Here is a 19,952-nt window from a genome sequence, read left to right as displayed (position 1 = left end):
CTCTACCAACATATCCCTATCATGTATAAAATGCCTCGCTACTAGAACATCATGATCACATGACCTCCTAGTCCTCATCCTATCAATGGCTCTCTTTACCATCTCAGTGGTAAAGAAGGTGCTCATAGCTGGGCATGGCTATGTAGGATCTGAAAGGGGTCTTGTCCTAGGATCGTATATAACGATGTCTCATATGGGCCCCTTACATCAGGAGAAGTAATCATTGGGGGAGGGGAGTGCTCATGATAGAGTCACCATGCCTCTCCTGAGTCTCTACTCAAAAACAAATGATACAAGTGTCTCTCCATCTAGGCCAGGTAAGCTCGCTTCTTTCGCCACACAAGGCATCGAGAAGCGATCCGAGACTGTCTGCAAGTGATGACTCCTAAAAGAAGATCCCTCTGAAGCTAGGATATCATCTCTCTACAATCATCATCATACCAACTATTCTGGGGCATGCTCTCAGAATGTTTCTTCTGATCCAGCTGAGTGTGTAGGTATGCCTCTGACAAAGCACCATGTAGTGTCTCGGTCAGTATAGTGGTGCACTCCTTCACTGATAGGCCTAGACCAACTGTGCATAGACGATCTCATATCTCCTCTGTATAAATTGAGTCAGTCTCTCGTGTAAATGTATAACTGTATGTGACCTACCTCCTGATGTTTGGCTTGTACTATACTGAAATGATACGAACATTGTCAAGAGAACACAGACATCTGCTACAAGTTTTTCAAGCACTACGGCAACATCGGTTGGTCATAAATGCGTAAAGTTTTTTTTGCAAGAGACACTTTTTGGGACACATTATCTCTTCAAAAGGTGTGAAAATAGATCCGACCAAACTTGAGACTATTCGTGATTGGCTCAACTTAAAGAATCTTCATGAATGTGTAGCTTTTTGGGTTTGTGCTCATATTATTGGCGGTTCATAAGAAAGTTTGTACGATATATCTTCTCCTTTGCATATGTTGACTTAGAAAGGGGTTCCTTTCTCATGGGAGCAGTCCTCATGCAGGAAGGCCATGTGATAGCTTATGAGAGCAGGATGTTTGCATGTCCTAAGCACATTGTACATATTTACGAGAAAGAATTTCTGGCAGTGATCCATGCTCTTCCTCAATAGTGCCATTTTCTACTCGGAGTTGACTTTACGGTTTTCACCAACCATTAGAGTTTACACTACTTCTTGTCACACAAGTAGCTATTGGAAAAGCAAATGAGGTGGGCAAATATTCTATCACAATTTCACTTTTAGATAAACCATGTACAAGGACAAAAAAATGTTATGGCAGACATGTTGTCTCGCAAGCCCTTGGTTTTAGCTATTTTCACGATACAACATAGAAGCTTCAAGGATATGGTAGACCAGTACACCATCGAATTAGATTTCTCAGATATCTTCTCCCGACTACAGAGTGGGGAGGCAATTGCAGGCTATTCCATATGGGATGGCTATTTGATGGGAAAAACGATGTTACAAAAAAGGTTATGACAAAGTGCCATTTTTTGCCTTTCTCGGGTCACCGCGGCATTGATACCACCTTGAAAATTTCCTATCACAATCCGGTACATAGGAAGCCCATTGAGCCTCACCTAGGCCATTCCCTCACCGGCATTGAGTGATCCATTGTTGTCCATCATCGGCATCGTTGAGATCATCCCTTCGTCCCTCTCACATCAGGAGTGCCATTCAACCCATGGCGGCCATCCGCATTACCCACATCAAGGAGGATCTTAGGTGTCATCAAATCAGCCCCGGAGGTTCCTTTTTTAGAGGAGTTACCATGGCTACCATCATCTATTGAGTCCATAGAGTCTGCATTGAGGTATTGCATTGTGTGTATTTTTTGCTCAGCAATGATATTCCATTGCATTTGACATTGTTATAAGAGCTATGTGTGTGTTGCACCTGACACTGGTATCAAATCTCTGTGTGTGCTCGAGCTTCGAAGACTAAATGGAAGAACCAAAGAAGAAAGAATGCGTGAAAAAATGGGAAAAGAGGAATCTTGTTGAATCATGCTAGGTACTAATGGTTGTGCAATCAGAGGATATGTAAGTTCACTAAGTGCCTGGACATGCAGGGCTTGGGAACAAGCTCACAAGGGTGCCAAGTTGTCCTAAATCCTAGAAGTAGAATACTTTGTCCACATGCACATAGGGTTAGATGTGCACATGACATGCAATGTTCTCACGGCAGGCCTATTCAAGTGGTTGTACTTGCTTGCAAGGCATAGTCAGCACTAAGGCTGGTCTTTTCTGGTGGGAGTAAGGCGACCTAGTAACTTGGTTGGTCAATGTTTACAGTGCAACAGACAGAAATCTGCACTACCCACACCAATTTGGAGGAGTTTCCATTGGTTGATGCATTTGCAAGCATCCAAAGGAGTCAACATCGGAAGGAAAGATAGTGTCTTGGCATCATTTGAAGAACCATCTCTCCCATCTTCTTAAAGAATTCCATCATTCTCGAGGAGGCATTGCATCATCCTTGACCTGCACACATCCTTGGCAGCACATAGAGTCCACACCATCTGCATCTTCTTTGCAATTGGTTGCCATCAATCCGGGGCAGGGGACACATATCTTCTACTCTCTCATTCCCTGTGGGATGCATGTCTAACCTCACCATCCTATCTTATTGCAGTATTAGCGAGAACCACGATTAATTTGTCAATCCATGGGATCAAGCTGACTCGACTAGTTCATAGAGGCTACAAGAGGTTGCCAATCTCTCGGGAAAAAACTAACAACTCGCATCTAACTCAAGCTACACTCAAGTGACTGAAATCACCAAAAGCCAATCGCTCATCAGCAAACAAATCACATCCGTTACAGCATCAAATGACATCCAAACGTAACAAAACTTCTAGGACATGTTTATAAGACCTAAGCACACATGCTTATGGTCTCAAACCCCACTTTAGGTCAAGTTCCAAAATCGCAATTATTAACAGCAATGGTTTTTTGACCTAGTCGTTTTCGACCAAGAATGCATCTAAATGCTTAGCAATGATGCCCCAATACCCCGTCTATGCTTAGTTTTTTATTTGAAAGTGTAATAGGCCGCGGGTCGACAATGCCAAAAGCTACGATTTACTGTGAACTGCTACGTCAATGCGTAGAGCTCTTACCTGCGATTGCAATGCAATAAACGCGACTGCAATGTGACAACCGAGGAGGGAGTAGGAAGCGCGAGAAGGAGAGGAGTGAGGGCCGTTAGCTCACGCTGTGTATTTCATTATCCAAAACTTCTAAAAAACTTACAGAAATTGGCTTTTATACCTTAGCCAAGGTTTTTGGGTGGTCAAAACTAATAATCTGGAGTTCTACCAAAGCTGGGTAATGACAAGTTGATACAATCTGGAAGCTTGTAGCCCCGGCTCATTAATTACAGAGTTTACCCGAGAAAATAGGAGTTACAATATTCCTGATTTATCAAAATAGGAGTTACAATATTCCCAATTTATCAAAATAATAAGTGTTTTACAAAGAGAACTCCAAAAATGGTATCCGTGTTAGCTTGCTGCTAACATTCCCCCCCTCCTCACCTGTGCCGTCCCTTGGCACAGCTTTATGAGGCTATCTTTAAGCGCATTTAGTGCCTTTTGGTATCTGATTTTTCTTTCTTTATCTCGCACTTGTAGAAACTGCATGGTCACTCTGTCCTTCAGCTCCACCGCTGAGTAGCCTACAAACCTTGAGGTTAGATTGTTGATCACTGGTGCAAATATCTTCATTTTACAAGTGAAGAATCCCATCTAGAAAGCTTCCTTAAACGCCAACATATTATATGATGGTAAGAACATACACCGGGCATAGAAGCCATAGAGGACTTCTTCGGAAGGCTGACCACTGAGATCATAGCACAAACCTTTATTTCCCTCGAGGAATGACATCCACAGGGCTCCTGCTTGCTCTGGCTCATGAAAAACTTCAATACAAGTAAGCAGCATTCGGCATATCTTAATAACATTGCACAAGAGAGATCTGGTAGACTCTTGAAGAAAGGCATGGTGCCCGTTAGGGTTTTCACCATGTACTCCTCTGTGGCCGGTCCCTTTTCTAGAGCTGGCAATCTCGGTAGTTCAGCCAGGTTGGCCGCTTCTTCGTTAGTGCCTCATGCTCTTGCCAAGTCCTTACTCTTGGTACAGGACAGAAAGTGGGATCTCTTTGCAAGGCTGTAGGTGTTCTTGTGAACAAAATCAAGTACCTTGGGTTTTTGTTCAACCAGCTTAACCTCCACTTTGGGTGGTCTTTGTCTGCGCCATCTGTTTGCATGTCTGCATAAAGCCTTTCTTTAACTTGTAGTAACTCCACTTTTATCAAGGGGAATGGCAGGAACTGTTGATTCCATTGTGCATTGATCTGATTGGGAGTAAGTTGTGTGACGTTGATGGAATGAAGAACTCTCAGCTCCCAATCCATCACTGCCTTCCATTGCTCATCCACTTCTTGTGTGATCTTTTCTTTCAGTGCATCTTCTTCAGCTTTTAAGAGTTGGACCATGGACACTGTATCTGCATCTGTAATGTTTATCTAAAAATTCTCCTCACCACTCAGCTCTGTTGTGGATTGTGTCTCCAGTTCAACGAATGACACTGAGGGTATATCTATTTGCGGTCGGCTGCTCCGAAGTGCCCGCCTCTTCATGTGTTTCTGTTTTTCCTTCTCTCAGCAGTTGGTTAACTCTTTTGAGCTCAGCTATTTCTTTTAGGAGCTCTTCTTCTCTCTGGACCCGCATCAAAGCCAGGTCCATGCACTGAGATTGCTCCAGCTTTAAATCCAGCTTGAAGTCCTTGTTCTTCTTCTCCAATGCTTTATAGACCTCATATGTTCCTTTGATCGAGGCTACGGCTGGATTCTCTAGTATTTGCCGTAAGAAGACTGCCTGATCATTTATTCTTTGTTCAGAGTATTGTAAAGAAGCGTTAGCGACATCCAACTACACCTGAATTTTTTGAGCTGACAAGGTGGTCGTTAGAAGTTTGTTTGTAACCTCGATCATTTGTTCGTCTTTTGCTTTGCAAGCATCTAATATATTTGTGAGTAGATCAACTAGCTCTTCCATCTCCTTCTACTGTCTATCCCTGGCTAGCTGATGTTGTTCAGCTTCGGCTTTCATTTCCTGCACTTGCCTCTGAATATCGGTGATGACGTTCATTCTGTCATCTAACTCTCCTTGGAGAGCATCAATCACCATCTCTAACTCCTTGGCCTTTGTGCTATGGCCAAGTGCTCCTGATCGGAGTCATTCCGTCATATCCTACATTTGCCTTGCATATTTGTTTACTTGCAGGATTATCTCATCATTAGACTTCCAGTCTTCCTGTCTTGCTAGCTGGGTTGATGTGCTTGCAGCCGCTTGTGTGTCTCTCTGATGTGTCGTGGATGCTGGTTCTTCTTTCCCTTGAGGCTGTGGCTGTTATTTTTCTTCCTTGTCTTCTTGAGGCTTTGTGAATGCCTCGGTTGTTTCTTGTTGTGTGGAAGTAGAAGGTGTTGGCTCAGACTTTGTTGTGTCCTCTTGTGGCTCGGGTTCTTTCTCTTGTTGTTGCTCTTGTGTAGTGGTTGCTTGTTGTGCAGATTCTTATGTCTTTTGTTGTTCAGGCTCATGTTCTTTCTCTTTTTGTTGTTGTTGCTGGTCAGTCTCTTGTGCAAATTCTATCTCTTTGGTGGGCTCATCTTTTGTGGCTTTCTCTTCCTGAGGCTCAGCTACTTTAGTTGGTTCTTTTGTGGTGTCTTTACCTGCAGGTGATGGTGATGGACCTGGCATAGGTTTGCCCTGATGTTCCGTAGGCGATGAAGTCGATTGGGGAGACTCATAGCCTTGTTTGTGGTGTGCATCTTCCCTTGCCGCTTCCTCGGCTTGTCTCTGGTCCTCCGCCTCTTTTGCTTTTCTTGTTTCTTCTTGGGATTGTTTCAACTTCAGGGCTTCTGCTTCTTGCTAAATTTTTTCTAAAGATTCTGTGGGATCTTCAGCCTCTTTTCTCGTGCGATGCTTTGTCCTTGGGCCTTTGAGTCCACTAGGCACCCATTTTTCGGGGTCCTTTCCTTGTGCTTGGCGGGTGCACTGGTAAACATGCTTTCCTCTTTCAAAACGAGCTTGCTTTTGCACTGGCTCTTCTTGGTGGGCGTCCACAGCTTTTCTCTTCATCTCTTCTCTTCTTGCTCTCTTCTCCTCATTATCTGAGCTCTCGTTGTTGTGCCTTTCTGGCGAGCTTTCAGCCGACTCTTTATCAGATATGTAGGATCTCTTGGCTTATCTTGTAGCTCTAGGAGATGGTTGTGCTGCCAATATACATGTGTTTTGGTCAAGGGCAGGTGGTAGATTGTCGGCCATGCATGGTACGCAATCACCCAGGTAAGTAATCTTTTATTCTTTCTTTATGCTCTTCAGAGTGGTCAAGACGTATTGTGTGTGGTCCATCGGTTACCTCGTTTTTGACTTGAGAAATTGTCTAAAAGTGGTGGCAACCGCGTGATTTGGCATGGTGTACCTTGGTGGCCTTTTTGCCAAGAAGTGGAAATAATGGTGGTATAATCGGGCTGGCTCTTCCACTTGCTTGTGAATTAAATCTACAAAGGTAGCTGCGGCCGTTTCTTTGGTGAATGTACCTGTCGTTTTCATGTCCCTTTCCCTCATGGTCATTCCTTTTGTGGGCAGTCTGTGTGCCTCTGCCCCCATTTCTTTAGTTATTACCACTTCGACCTTATTTCCCTGCGTGTCAAAAATTTGGGCAGTTCCATCTTCTTTAAAAGTGGACAAAAGCTCGTAAGCTTTCTGGAAATCCACACCACACGGCTCCTATTCATAAAAATCTCTAGGTCCTAGCCTGTGGTTGGCTTCTTTGGTCTCAAGCTTCCAGGAAACATCATATACTTCTTTAGGTAGGAGTTGCAACTCAACCTGATGTCCCTCCTCACTCTTGAATCTGCCGGTGAAGACTGTGGTGTGATGCTCTTCTAGCTGTTCTTTGGAGAGATAAGCTGCCTTGGCAGCATTGACTGAATCTGGATCCAATTGATATGCGGGTAGTTCCTGTAATTTTTCCTTATGGTTGAGCTTTTTCTTGGCCCTCTCTGCTGCTTGCATGGCTCCTATTCAGTGAATTATAGAGTGTCAAAGTTAGTAGATTCGTCGAAATTTCTCTGAAATGTCCTTTAGTCTGAAATGTTGACAATTTTGGTCCAATTTGCTTCAAATCAATTTTTGAACAAGCATAGATGCATAAAAACATGCAAGGAATGAAACTATAAAGTCAAAAAAAAAAATTGCAACCAAAGTAAATATTCGCGATTATTTACAGCTGGGAATTTTTTCCACTTTTTGCAAACTTGGCATCACAGGCTTGAAGTATATACCAAATACATACTCTGAGTGAAATATGGGCTCATTTGGATGCATAGGGTGAAAATGGTACCAGATTTTGGCTTTAGGTCTCTGAAACAGTAAATATAAAGGAAGTTTTAGATTTTGAGATCCAAATTGGTTCAAATTTGGCTAGTGGGCTTAACACACCATGTACTTTGGATGTATGATGGCAAAATATCAAAACCCCCCCAATTTGGCTAGAAAGTAAATAATCGCGATTATTAACTTTTCAACCAAAATCAACATTTTTGGTACAAATTGGCTCTAGGCATTGTATAGACCCTGTGTATGAGATATGAGGTGATTTGGATCAACAAATGTTGTCCATAACCCAAAAATTGGCTTGCAAAGACTTCTTTGTGTTTTCTGGTAATTTTCCAAGTTATAGGTGCCCATTTTCGCTCATACTTCATTTTTGGTATGTAATAGGTGTGTACACATGATAGGTGAGGTGATGTGACAATTTCCAAGCAAAAAAAGTGCAAAAGTAAATAATCGTGATTATTTACAACAATGACAATTTTTTGCAAAACTTACAAATTTTGACCTAGGCACATTCTATACACCTAAAACAACTCTCAAATTGAATTTGGTCAAGTTTGGTCATGCCGGCATCACTTTGTGTTGTGTCGACTCTGAAATCACCGTTTTCTGTGACTACACTGCATGTTGAGTTGGTCAGTCAATTATGAGGCTTTGGACTTGTCTGCAACATAGTCGTGAAGCAGCTCATCCAATTCTGGCTCATTTGGAGTCAGTTTGACCCCGTATGTCGAATTTGACGCTTTGTGGCCTTCGAGCCATTTTCTGCTTTTCGAGGTCTTTCCTTGATTGATTTTACTAAACCAATCATATACATTGTATATGAACCTGGTGGGCAAGCTATCTGTGGAGTCAGATCGGAATTCTGGCATTTGCCAAAAAACTAGTTTTGCTACTGGGGACCCCCTTGAACCCTGCCGAATGGTAAACTGATGATATAGAAGGGTTATATTATGTTAGGGCATGCTGCAGTTCAAATCCCAACTGATTTGGTCGAGCTAATAGGCCGCTATGATCAGTTTTTGGTCGTAGGTCTTCGTGCACTGCTCGGTTTCTAGGGTTTTTTCTAGGGGTTTAGACTAGCTATTGGCCGTACAAAATGGATCATTGACGAGTAAAGAACTTAGCCTCATGTCTCTTGTGAGATAGCGCTGAAAACGGGCAACTGTGGACTCCGAAAAAGACGTGCAAAAGAGGTCGAAAAGCTCTCTCTGCAAAGGCCGCAAGTAGAAATGAGGTGGTACTAACCTATCTTGGATATCTACACCTGGACTTTAACCAATTTTCCCCAGATTCCCCCGTTAGTCCTACTAGGCCATGAAACCTATGTTAGACTCAAAAATTTCCTTGATCGGATTCATGTAGCTCATTCTGCAAGAATTTTACAAAAGTAGGCATGGGCGCCTAATTTAGGCTTCCCGCTTCCATCTTCTGATTTCATTGAAAATTTTTGTGCTTGTCCACCTTGTCTTTTTTATCACCATCGTGTCTTTCGTTTTTCCATCTAAGCTTCCTTGCTATTTATTATTAATTTTGACCTATTTATTGAGAAAATCAAAGAAAATAGCAAAATGCTCTAAAAAAGTAAAGTGAAAATCCAATAATTAAGAAAATCGATTGAAAAACACAGCTTTATTTTTTTTTGTTGGATTTTACTATTTTTAAGTCTCATTATCAATAAAAATGATGAAAAATATTCAAAAAATACTATTTTTTGATTATTTTCTGATAGTAGATACACTATTTACACTCATCGAGAAGATATTATCAGTAAATTTTACCTTGATAATGAATTATAAGGGCATTATTAGGTAATTTTACAAAAAATCACATGTTAACATCGAAGTTTTTCCTCCCTCTTCAAACATTGCCCTTAATTACTTAGTACTTAGTGCCCTTCCACCCCTCCTAGATGGCGTACTCCGGGACGACTGTGTGCATGGGTTGAACAATCATATCTATGCATAGCCGTGGTTGACTCTACCACGCTTTGAAGATCAATGCAATTCAAACCACTATGTTGTGCAAGAGATGGGTCTTGAGTAATTAACTCAAGGGTTTCTCATGTCGAGGTTTACTGTTGATGTCTTCCAAAGAGCAAATCTTGTAGCTTGTGTGCTCTTTGTTTGATTGTATCATCAGGATGCTTCAGCACGCTAATTGCTTGAGCTATGGTAGCACTTTTGTTTGTTGTCGAGCTTTTTCTCGCCATTGGTAGCTTGGTCTAGCTTGGTCTGCTTGGTGCTGTATGGTGTGATGGAGTCTTTTGAGACTTAACTCGTCATTGCTTGATTGGTTTTACAGTATGTGGAGAAGATAAGTGCTTCTTTTTCTAACAAACCAATTTCATGCTAGGTTCCTTGCTCGGAGATGCTCCTCTTCTTGAACCTTCTTTTGTTTTGTTCGTGAAGTCTTAGACACCCAGATCTGAATCGGTTTATCCTTAAGCTATGCCTTTGATACCCAAATTTTCCTGACTCCTTGCATGCTACTTGTAGCAGGCTTATTGAGGGGATGGAGAAGATTGACTACTTCGTGGTTTGGTCTGCTGATTGCTTCCTTTCCATTTCTCTTTGCTTGGTGCAATTGGAACAATGAGTTTCCCGTCTTTATGTGATAGCTTTAGCTGATTTGTATCCCAATCTGGTACTACTTTATATGTTTGCATCGAGGGAATTCCAAGAATCATCATCTCATTCATGTGTTCATCTAGTAAGCATACAAACTAATGAGGACATGAACATCCATGTACTATCACATTCAAGTTGACTACTCCCAATGTTGGGGTTGGGTTCTTGTTGCATCCTTTGATTATTGCTATTCCTACAGTCAATGCTTGACTTGTTGCCTTCTTGTACGTGGAATAACTTACTGCATTTACTCTAGCTCCTGTGTCGACCAAGGAATTAGTGTTATGATTGTTGAGTTGCACTTTGATGCGTAGGTCCATTCCGTCTAACCAGTCATCATCTTTTCAAACCGCATCTTTAGGTAATTCCCATTGTCGGTCATCTATGTCCAGAGTGTTGATGGGAATCGATATCTGCTGATTCTTGAGAGTAGCTTTTCGTTTGAGTACCCGAAGGCGAGCTTCCTCTTGGGCTTCATCAATAACCTGCTGTTGCTTAATCTTTGTTTGCTTGGCTGCATGCATTCTTTCTAGAAATTCATTGGTTAGCAGCAAATTGTATTTCTTGAAACGGCATCCACTAATCCAATTCACCATCTAGGGTGGACAATTTTACTGATCCACTTAGAGATACATTTTCAATGATAAACGGTCTGTTTTCCTGTTTCTTAAACTTGGGAATGTGCTGCTTAAGGGAATAGACTAAAACTAAGTCCCCTTTCTTGAAAATTTTTGTGATTAAGTGGGAATTAAAAAACTGTTTTTGTTTCCGCTTTTGTGCATAGATGTGAGCTACAGCAGTTAGCCTTTGCTCATCTAGCTTTTCCAAATCTTCAAGTCTTTTTGAAACTTCATATCCAATCTACTCAAGATTCCGTGCTACCCTTAATGTCGGCAATAGAAATTATATTGGCAGTATGGCATCAAGACCATAAACAAGGTTAAAGGGTGTAGCATTTAAAGCTGTTTTGAATGAAACTCGATAAGCCCATAGAGCTGCATGGAGATTCATTTTCCAATCTGTCCTTCCTGAACTAACCACTTTAGTCAGCACCGAGCTAAGAATTTTATTCATATGCTCAGCTTGTCCGTTTGCTTGTGGGTGATAGGGAGTTGCTTTGTTATGGATGACCATAAACTCATTAAGCAAATACTCAATTACCTCATTGAGGAAATGAGTTTCCCGACCACTGACAATTTCTATTGGCAATCCATATCTCGTGAATACATACTCATATAAGAATGCAGCAGTGGTTCTGACATCATTCTTTTGGTTTGCTTTAGCCTTGGCCCACTTGGTCAAATAGTCCATAGCTATAATGATATATTGAGCTTGGATTCTATGAGTAGGTGGTTGTATTGGTCCAACAAAATCTATATCCATTTTGCGAAAGCTCTAGCTCCCATCATTGGTCTTAAGGGCATGCTATCTGCGCATGTTGGCATTTTTGCTCGTTGAAAAGCATCACACCTTCGAACATATTCTTTAGCATCTGCAAAAAGTGTTGGCCACCATATGCCTGCCATCAAGATTTCTCTTGCGGTGGTCTCACTAGAAAAGTGACCTCGAGCTAATCCAGCACGTGCTTATTCTATAATTTGAATATACTCGTCTTCATTTGCACAAAGACGCAAGTGTTGATCCTTACCTGTGCGATACAATTGGTTCCCAATAAGAGAATAGTCTTTTGCTTCAGTTTCAATTGCTCTTTGACGGCGTTTACTCATATCCTCAAGAAATGTTTGGCTCGATAAGTAAGTAAACAGATAGTTACTCCTCTTAGGAACAGGTGACATTTGAAACAATGTTACATGAGGTATGGGTGTTTGTTTTTGACATTGAGGACAATCCTTTACAAAAGATCGAACATCACTCCTTATAGTCAGCCAAAATACTCCAAGTCTCAAGATTTGTTGCATAGTTTGGTCTTCCGCAAAGTGAACTACTATAGTAACATGTGCTTGACTTAGGTACTATTGTTTTTCTTCAGGATTAATGCATAAGAGAAATATCTAGTCTCGATTTCTTTTGTATAGTCTACTAGGTAGTAATTGATACATAGCCGATTGCTCAATTAATCTGATCGTGATAGAAAGTGGTATTTGTGAATCCACTTGAGCTGTTGTCATCATGAAACAATGTCTTCCGACCATCGAGGTATCATCTCTACGAAGAACAAGTAGCCATCTGGTATATCATCGTCTACCCCTTTAGGTGATTCTCCTGAAACAATCCTTGACAAATGATCTGCTCGTTGATGTGTAGTGCCCTTTTTTACAACCACAGTGAAATCAAATTCCAGAAGAATGATGAACCATCTCACTATTCTTCCTGTGCTGCATGGCTTGTTTACCAAGTACAACAAATCTTGGTGGTCTACAAAGAACACAAACTTGTTGGCTAATAGGTAATGTCTATACTTTTTAACGGAATAGATCATTCATAATCCTTCCCTTTCGGTGGTGGTGAAATTCTTTTCTGCCATGTTCAATTGTCGGCTAGCATAAGAAATAGAAAAGTCAATTTTCTCATCTCCTAGTTGAGCTAGTATGCAACCGAGCAAAATTGGAAGCATCTACATGTACGTGGAATATCTTATTCCAATCTGGTGCTTTCAATTGGTGCTGAAGTGAGAGATTGCTTAAGCTTCATGAAGGATTCTTCATATGTATCCATCCACTCAAAGTGTGTAACCAAGCTATACATGGGTTTTGCAATTATCGCGTACATGTAGATAAACCGTCGGTAATATCCACAATGCCCCATGAAGGCTTGTACCCCCTTGATTGTTGTTGGCCTAGGAAAATCAGCAATGACATGAATCTTCTCAATATCAGTAGCTATGCCATTTTTAGACATTATATGTCCATGAATTTTTCCTTGTCTACCCATGAATGTACACTTTTCAAGATTTAAGAAAATCCTATAAAGTCTACATTTTTCGAATACCTTTTTGAGGTATTCAAAATTATCAACCCTGATTGATGAATGTACGCATAGATCATCCATATATTTCTAATAATTTCCTAAGATATTCTTTAAAAGCATGACTCATTAACCTTTGAAATGTGGCTGGAGCATTAGTTAACCCAAACGGCATAACCCGATAGGCAAAAATACCCCATTCTGTTGCAAAAGCAGTTTTATGCTGATCTTTTGGGTCAACCAAAAGTTGATTGTATCCCAAAAAGCTATCTAAGAAGCTGTAAGCTTCTTTTCTTGCAACTCATTCAAAAACATGCTCAGTTATCGAAAGAGGAAAGTTGTGTCTAATGGTAGCTGCATTCACCTTTTTGAGATTAACACACACTCGTAATTTTCCATTCTGTTTGGGTACTACCACAATTGAAGACACCCAATCTGTGTGTTCAATTTCATAAATGAATTCGGCTTCCTTTATCTTTTCAATCTCTTCTTTTATCTTCTTGGCAAATGTTTTATTATACGTGTATAGCCTTTGTCTACTTGGTTTCGCATCATCTCTCATGGGTATGATATGTTGATAGATTATTGGATCAACACCCTTGAGATCCTTGTAAGACCAAGAGAAGATATCTCGGTATTCCTTTAGCAAGCTTATCAAGATCTTTTCTTCTTCTTCTATTAGGTCATTCGCAACGTAAGCAGGTCTTAGGCTCTTCTCCTGATTCAGCCAAGTCTATCTTTTTAGCGTTTTTAGGCCCTTCGTAAGACTCGCCCTGTTTTCGTAGTTCCCTAACAGGTTGTTCGACTATGATTTTTCAATCTTGGAGAGTATACTTTTTGTAATGGAATGGAATGCTCATTACATCCTTACCACCCTCTTCCGTGGTTTCCATTTCGGTTGTGTATATCTCCTTTAGAGCTTTTTTCAACTCTTGATATTTCTTTTTCCGCTTGACTCGGGTCATGAGTGGTTTCTTATCCTGTGGGTTTGCTTGAATACCCTTCCTTGTTTTTCTCAATGTTTGAGGCATTTTTGAATTTTTGTTTGGAGGATATCTGCCAATGATTTTGTCCTTGACACAATCATTTGCATATATCTATATCAAGAATTGTGTTCTACTGGAGATTGATGGCATAGGTCATGTTTTCACGTTTCTGATGTCTCTTTTTTGTCTATACCATTTTTGTCTTCTTGATTTCTGGTTGGGAAAGTCAAAAAACTTTTCCTCCCCTCCTTTCAAGAGTAGCTTATCTCTCTAATGTTCTTTTTCTGACCCCGAATCTTTTGTGGTAGCTGAGTGTTCATCTAACTCATTTGTTGCATCATAGTAGAGGTCTGAAAAGACTTGTTGAACTTTCATCATGTCCTTGGGTTCCTCATTTTGGTCTTCAATGTTGAGGGTTGAAATCATTTGGATGGGAATTATGTCATAGCTATCCTCATTGCAAAATTGAGTAGGCATAGACGTATTCACATATACATCCATTGTCGCTAAAATTTGAGTCCACTCAAATGGCTCAACGTCTGTGTAGTCCCTTCCTACAATACATTCTTCTCGTCTTAAACTTTCATTTTCTGACGCTCTACACATCCAAATAGGAGTGTCTTTGTTTAACTAGGATGGAAGCTTAGTTTCAGCCGAAGAGACTGAATCAAACTCTTGTATGGGTATTCTCAAGACATCTCTATGAGTGTCATCTTTTAGATTTACTCCGGTTATAGATCCCACTTGCTTTAAGTACAGATAATTGTTTCCCAAATCTTGGATAAGCTATACCTGTCGCATGAAAGGTCTTCCCAATATGATTTCATAATTGAGTTTTTTCCCAAAGTCTACTATGGCAAAAGTGTGTTGATATTCAATTCCACAGAAATTAACTATCACCTTTTCAAGCAGCTATAATGGTCTTTCAATGTGTCCGTCAGCCAATTGCAATTTCATTCGAGTTTGTCTAACGGCTGGTTGTCCCCAGGATGCCCATACTGCTTTTGTGGGTATGGCTATGCCTGCTCCACTATCCAGTATTGCCATGGTTTCAATGTCATTATATTTCACTGGAAGGGTGGTGTTTCCTTCTTCCCCTTTGTAATATTCTCCAACTTTGTTCATGGGAACATATTGAATCTCTTTGTTGTCCATTTTGTTTCTCAATTTTTTTGAGATAAGCCCTGTTATCCCCACCTTCTCTAGGGTTTGCTATAGATCCCATAAATATGGTCTAAGTTTTAACATTTCTCCCAAGGTAAGAGTGCATTGGATGGGTGTAGACATGATTGAATGAATGTTTGTCTACTTCTAGGATCTGTTCCGCTCTTTTTACTTGAGTGGTCTTACACACTAGGGACTCATCTTCGTCATCTCCCAAGTAAGAGGGTAATGTTTTCAAGGTCAATGGTTTTGGCATTCCTGACGCTTCAGATCTGCAATCCCCGTACATGGATTCTACACTTCCATATTCATATCAAAAGGTAGGTTATCTAACCAGACTTCCTCTATAGGATCTGACTTTAGAGTTAGGCTCCCATCATTGATCTCTCTAATTTTTTTCCATAAGTGTCCTGGTCAGTCTTCCTCTACGAATGGAATTTTGTCTAAGGCATCTTCGTTGTCCAGTACTATAAGTTTTGGTTCTTTTGTTTCAAGGTGGGGTTCTTCCACCACATCATATTTTCTTGAGTGTCTCTTACCACAAGCTCTTCAAGTTTTGAGATACTTTCAAGCTTGGGTTTTTGTTTTTCAGTGTTTATTGTGTGATTCTTACCAAATTTTGATAAGCTTACAGCTTAGCTACTTCCATGTCTGGAGAAGGATAGTTTTTCCATTTGTTTTCCATGTTTTGGTCTACTTTAAGTCCTGCTTGGTAGGCTTCCAAGGCGACATTAATAGGCTCAAAAAAAATTTCAACCAGAATGGATCCTCCAGATTTCATGGTTGTTTCCTTGATTTCACTTCCAGTTTCTTTCAACTTCCTAGAATAGCTTTTTTGCTTTCTCCTCGATTTCAACCTATTGTTTTTGTTTTCTTATCTCATATCTTTTGCTTTTGCTTCTTTTGATTCTTTGAGAGGAAACTTTCATATTTTTCGAATCATCAGAGGAGTTGTGTTTCTTTTTCTTGGCCTGGCTCTAGTGATTACCTTGATTGGAACAATCGGTTGACTCTTTGATGGGCTACTAGGTATCACTTGGACTACGTTTACTACCGTTTTACTTTTGTTTAAAGGTTTTTTCAGGACAATCTTCTAAAAAGTGTCCTCCCTTTTTGCAACATTGTATGCAATAGGCTTCAATCGGTTTGAGGTTTTTGTCAGACTCTGGACATTCATTTTTCCAATGATCATCTGCACCACAGCTATGACAGTTTCTCGTTCTTGGCTTAATCATGGGTCTTACCATGGGAGGTTTGACACCTTGATTAGCTACATAATACATTGGTGTGAGCTCTGGTGGAGCATAAGTCACAGTTTCTTCCATTGGTGGTGGATGTGAATTATAACAATCTCCTTCTACATTACTGTAGATGGACTAGGATCTGCATAGGGTGTAACAAGCACTAATTCTTGTTCATCTATGACTCCTTTAGAGTGCATGTACTTTACAGGCACTTCATTATGTCCTGGATACGGAGGTTGTTGATCCAACACAAGTTGAGGTCTTACCATACCCATTGGTGGTCTTTGAGCTTGGGCCATATTAGGCTGATATCTGTACATGGCATGTCCTTGTGGCCTCATGGACACGTACTGAACATTCCCATCGTACTTTGGTCTGAAGTAGCACTCGTGGATCTCATGGTTGGTCCATTTACCCTCAATTGCACACCATTTTTGTGGCCTAATCGGTTGTCCTGTTGAGGTATCCCCTGTCCTGGTCCCCTCATAGGTGCTTTTTGCATGTTGTTTATCATGTCGTTCATCCTTTTGAGAATATCTTCTATGGCTGAAAGAGGTGTTGTAGCAACCGTTCCCACTTGTGTTGGTTTAGTGGATGTTGTTTTCTCGCTTTGGTTATCCTGAGGGACATGTTCTTTGTTGAAAATATCACAATTGTCTCCTAAGTCAATAGCATCTGACACACACTCTTCTAGGGTTGTATGCTTTTTACTATAGAGTATAGCATGAAGTTCTTTGTTTAGCAGTCCCTCTAGAAACAAGGATACAAGTCGTTCTTCTGCAGTTATCTCTAGCCCTGGACATCTGGCAATGTATTGTTTCATTCGAGTTGCACAATCCCTGACAGACTCACCATGTTTTGTTTAAAGCTTTAGATTTGAGCTACTGTATTATGTTCGATCCCCGTTTTGAAACAAGCAGCTATAAATCCTTGAGCTAATATGTTCAAGTCCATGATTGACCTTGGTGGAATGTTTTGGAACCATGTCAATGCTTTTCCTTCTAATGTCATTCCAAACCCCTCGAATTGAGTATGGAAATTGAATATACATTCTGTTCTTAGCACTTGCTTAAAGCTTGCTAAGTGGTCGTATGGATTCCCTGATCCACTATATTTTTTGACCCATTTTTGAAAATCAGCTGGTCTGATGCATTTGTTTGGTTCAACTCCCGATCTCCTGGCACTTGGTCCTGTTTCGAGTTCTTCAAACCAGTCTATTGGAAATAATGACTCATGTAGCCCTGGACTGGCCTTAGTGTCACCCGGTTTTCTGCGTGATGAGGTGGTTTTTGGTTTCTTCACATTACTCTCAGATGATCTTTCACGGTGTTCATCTCTTGGAATTGTTTCTGGTCCTTGTCCCAATATCCAATCCCTTATGGAATACCCTTGGTATTTGGTTTGTTCTACCTCCTCAGGAGTCATCATACCAAAGTTGTTGTTATAACAATCCCTAAACAGGTAGGTTGGTAGGTCGGCTGATCCCTTATCTTTAATCTTGAAGATATAGATTATCTTCATGGCCGTTAATTGTCCTGGTTTGGCCTACAAAGTCCACAAAAGATATTTTATGTTTCTATCTTCCCAACAATAGACTCCGATCCTCGGATTATTCGTACTAAGCCGTTTCAAAGGCTTCAAATCTACTTGATCATATCCCTCGGATTCTAAAGTTGGTGGTCTTTCTTTTGCTGATGTATGTGGGATTATGGTGTTTACTTCTAACCCCCATTTGTCTACCACATCAAGTTTTTCGACTTGTACATACTGAGATCCGTTTCTGTCCATGTACATTTTTCCTTGTTTGTTTGCCCTAATCTCTTCTTCAAACTCAATACCATGGTCATCAATGCGAATAGCATACTCCTCGTTAGGGTCCAAGTAAACCTAGGCTCCATGGCGGTTCGTCTTGTAAAAAGAGAGTATATGCTTATAGCGTATTATCGTTCCGGTTTTTGAGTGAGTTGAGTAAGAAGACATTTCAGATGTTGAATCTGAAAAAGTTTATGAGACTTCTTCAAGAATTGTGTGCAAGGAATTGAATTGATTCACGCTTTCTTCGGTGGATACTCTACTGGAAGTTTCTCCAAATATGCCCTGATTTCCTAGTACACGACCAGATCTAAGTTTCATATAGACTTATGAAGCCTTGGATAGAGTACTTACCTTTGGATTGAAATGTCGTGTCAATTTCCACTTGATTCAATTGCAACTTTCTGTCAAGCCATTGATTCCTCGTCTGCAACCTGATTCCTATACAAATTTGATCAAGCTAGCTATTCTCCTATAAAGACAGTAGAGTTTTTGCTAACTCTCGTGATTGGTCTCTGTGTATCACTTCAAATCGAGCTATGGGAGTCAAAAAATTGACTTTCAGATTGGACTTTAGCAAAAAATCAAAGGTTTAATCTGCAACCTAGAAACTGAGTGAACATGTACCAGGTTGGATCCGATTTAACCCAAAATTTCCCGGTGACTTTGTATTATGGTGGTCTAACATTGTACAAGTTTAAAAGCCAAAACTGATGCCCCAAACTAGCAGTAGTAAATAATCGTGATTATTTACTTTTGTCAGTTTTTTGCACTTTTTGGATTTGTTTGGCAAGTATACAACTTGTTAAAGTCCCTGGATAAGTTTCAACAAGTTTGGACAAAATCTGATCAAGTTTATCAATTGTTTTGTGTCCACAGACTCTGATTTCAAGAATCTGGCTTAAGTCTCACTTTTGTGATCCAAATTTCACCAAAATTGATTTGTGAGGTCTACTTGATATGCTTGACCTTGTGGTATACTCATATTTGCAAAATTATCAAGTTTTGAAGCAGATGTAAATAATTGTGATTATCTACTCCAGCTATGTTTTTGCAATTTTTTGTCCCAACTTTGACACAGATCTGTTAAACACCTCAAGTTAAGGTCACTAGCCAAGTTTCATCAAGTTTGGACAATTTTGTTGGAATTAGGGTTGCAGAGAAATGCACACAGCTTGGAGAAGACGAAGGAAGCTCAAGGCACACAATAGAGAGTGTATTACTTAGTGCGCAATGGAAAGATAGATAGCCCTAGAGTGATGGGCGTATATACAATGCACGGGGGAAAAAACCTCCTAACAAGGGAAAAAATACCCCGGCGGTCCTAGTGTGTTCACACACATCACTACCACATGTATATGGTAACAAATCCCCCCTGGAGTGATGCAGTGAATGAGAGCTGGCACATGAGTAAAGGTAAGTGCCATGCCCTGAGGACATGAACAGTCCACAAAGGGGAGTAAGCCCAAAGCTTTGCGGAAAGCTTCAAGCTTCTCATGAGACAATGCCTTTGTGAAAAGATCTGCAAGTTTGTCATGTGTTGGCACATAAGCTAAGCTGACCTCTCCTACTGAGAGCCTCTCCCTAACATAGTGGTAATGCACCTCAATGTGCTTTGTGTGAGAATGAAAAACTAGGTTCCTCGCAACTGCCAATGCGCTCTGATTGTCAATGTAGATAGTGTTGGCAGTGTCCTGTCCAACACCCAAATCAGCCATAAGGCGTCTGAGCCATACACACTCAACCATAGCTATGAAGACTGCCCTGTACTCAACC

The sequence above is a fragment of the Adiantum capillus-veneris genome, chromosome 4 (assembly GCF_014529385.1).
Source record: "Adiantum capillus-veneris isolate H3 chromosome 4, ASM1452938v2, whole genome shotgun sequence".
NCBI classification, from domain to species: domain Eukaryota; kingdom Viridiplantae; phylum Streptophyta; class Polypodiopsida; order Polypodiales; family Pteridaceae; genus Adiantum; species Adiantum capillus-veneris.
The sequence above is the reverse complement of the archived record's forward strand: the minus strand, read 5'-3'. Positions refer to the sequence as shown.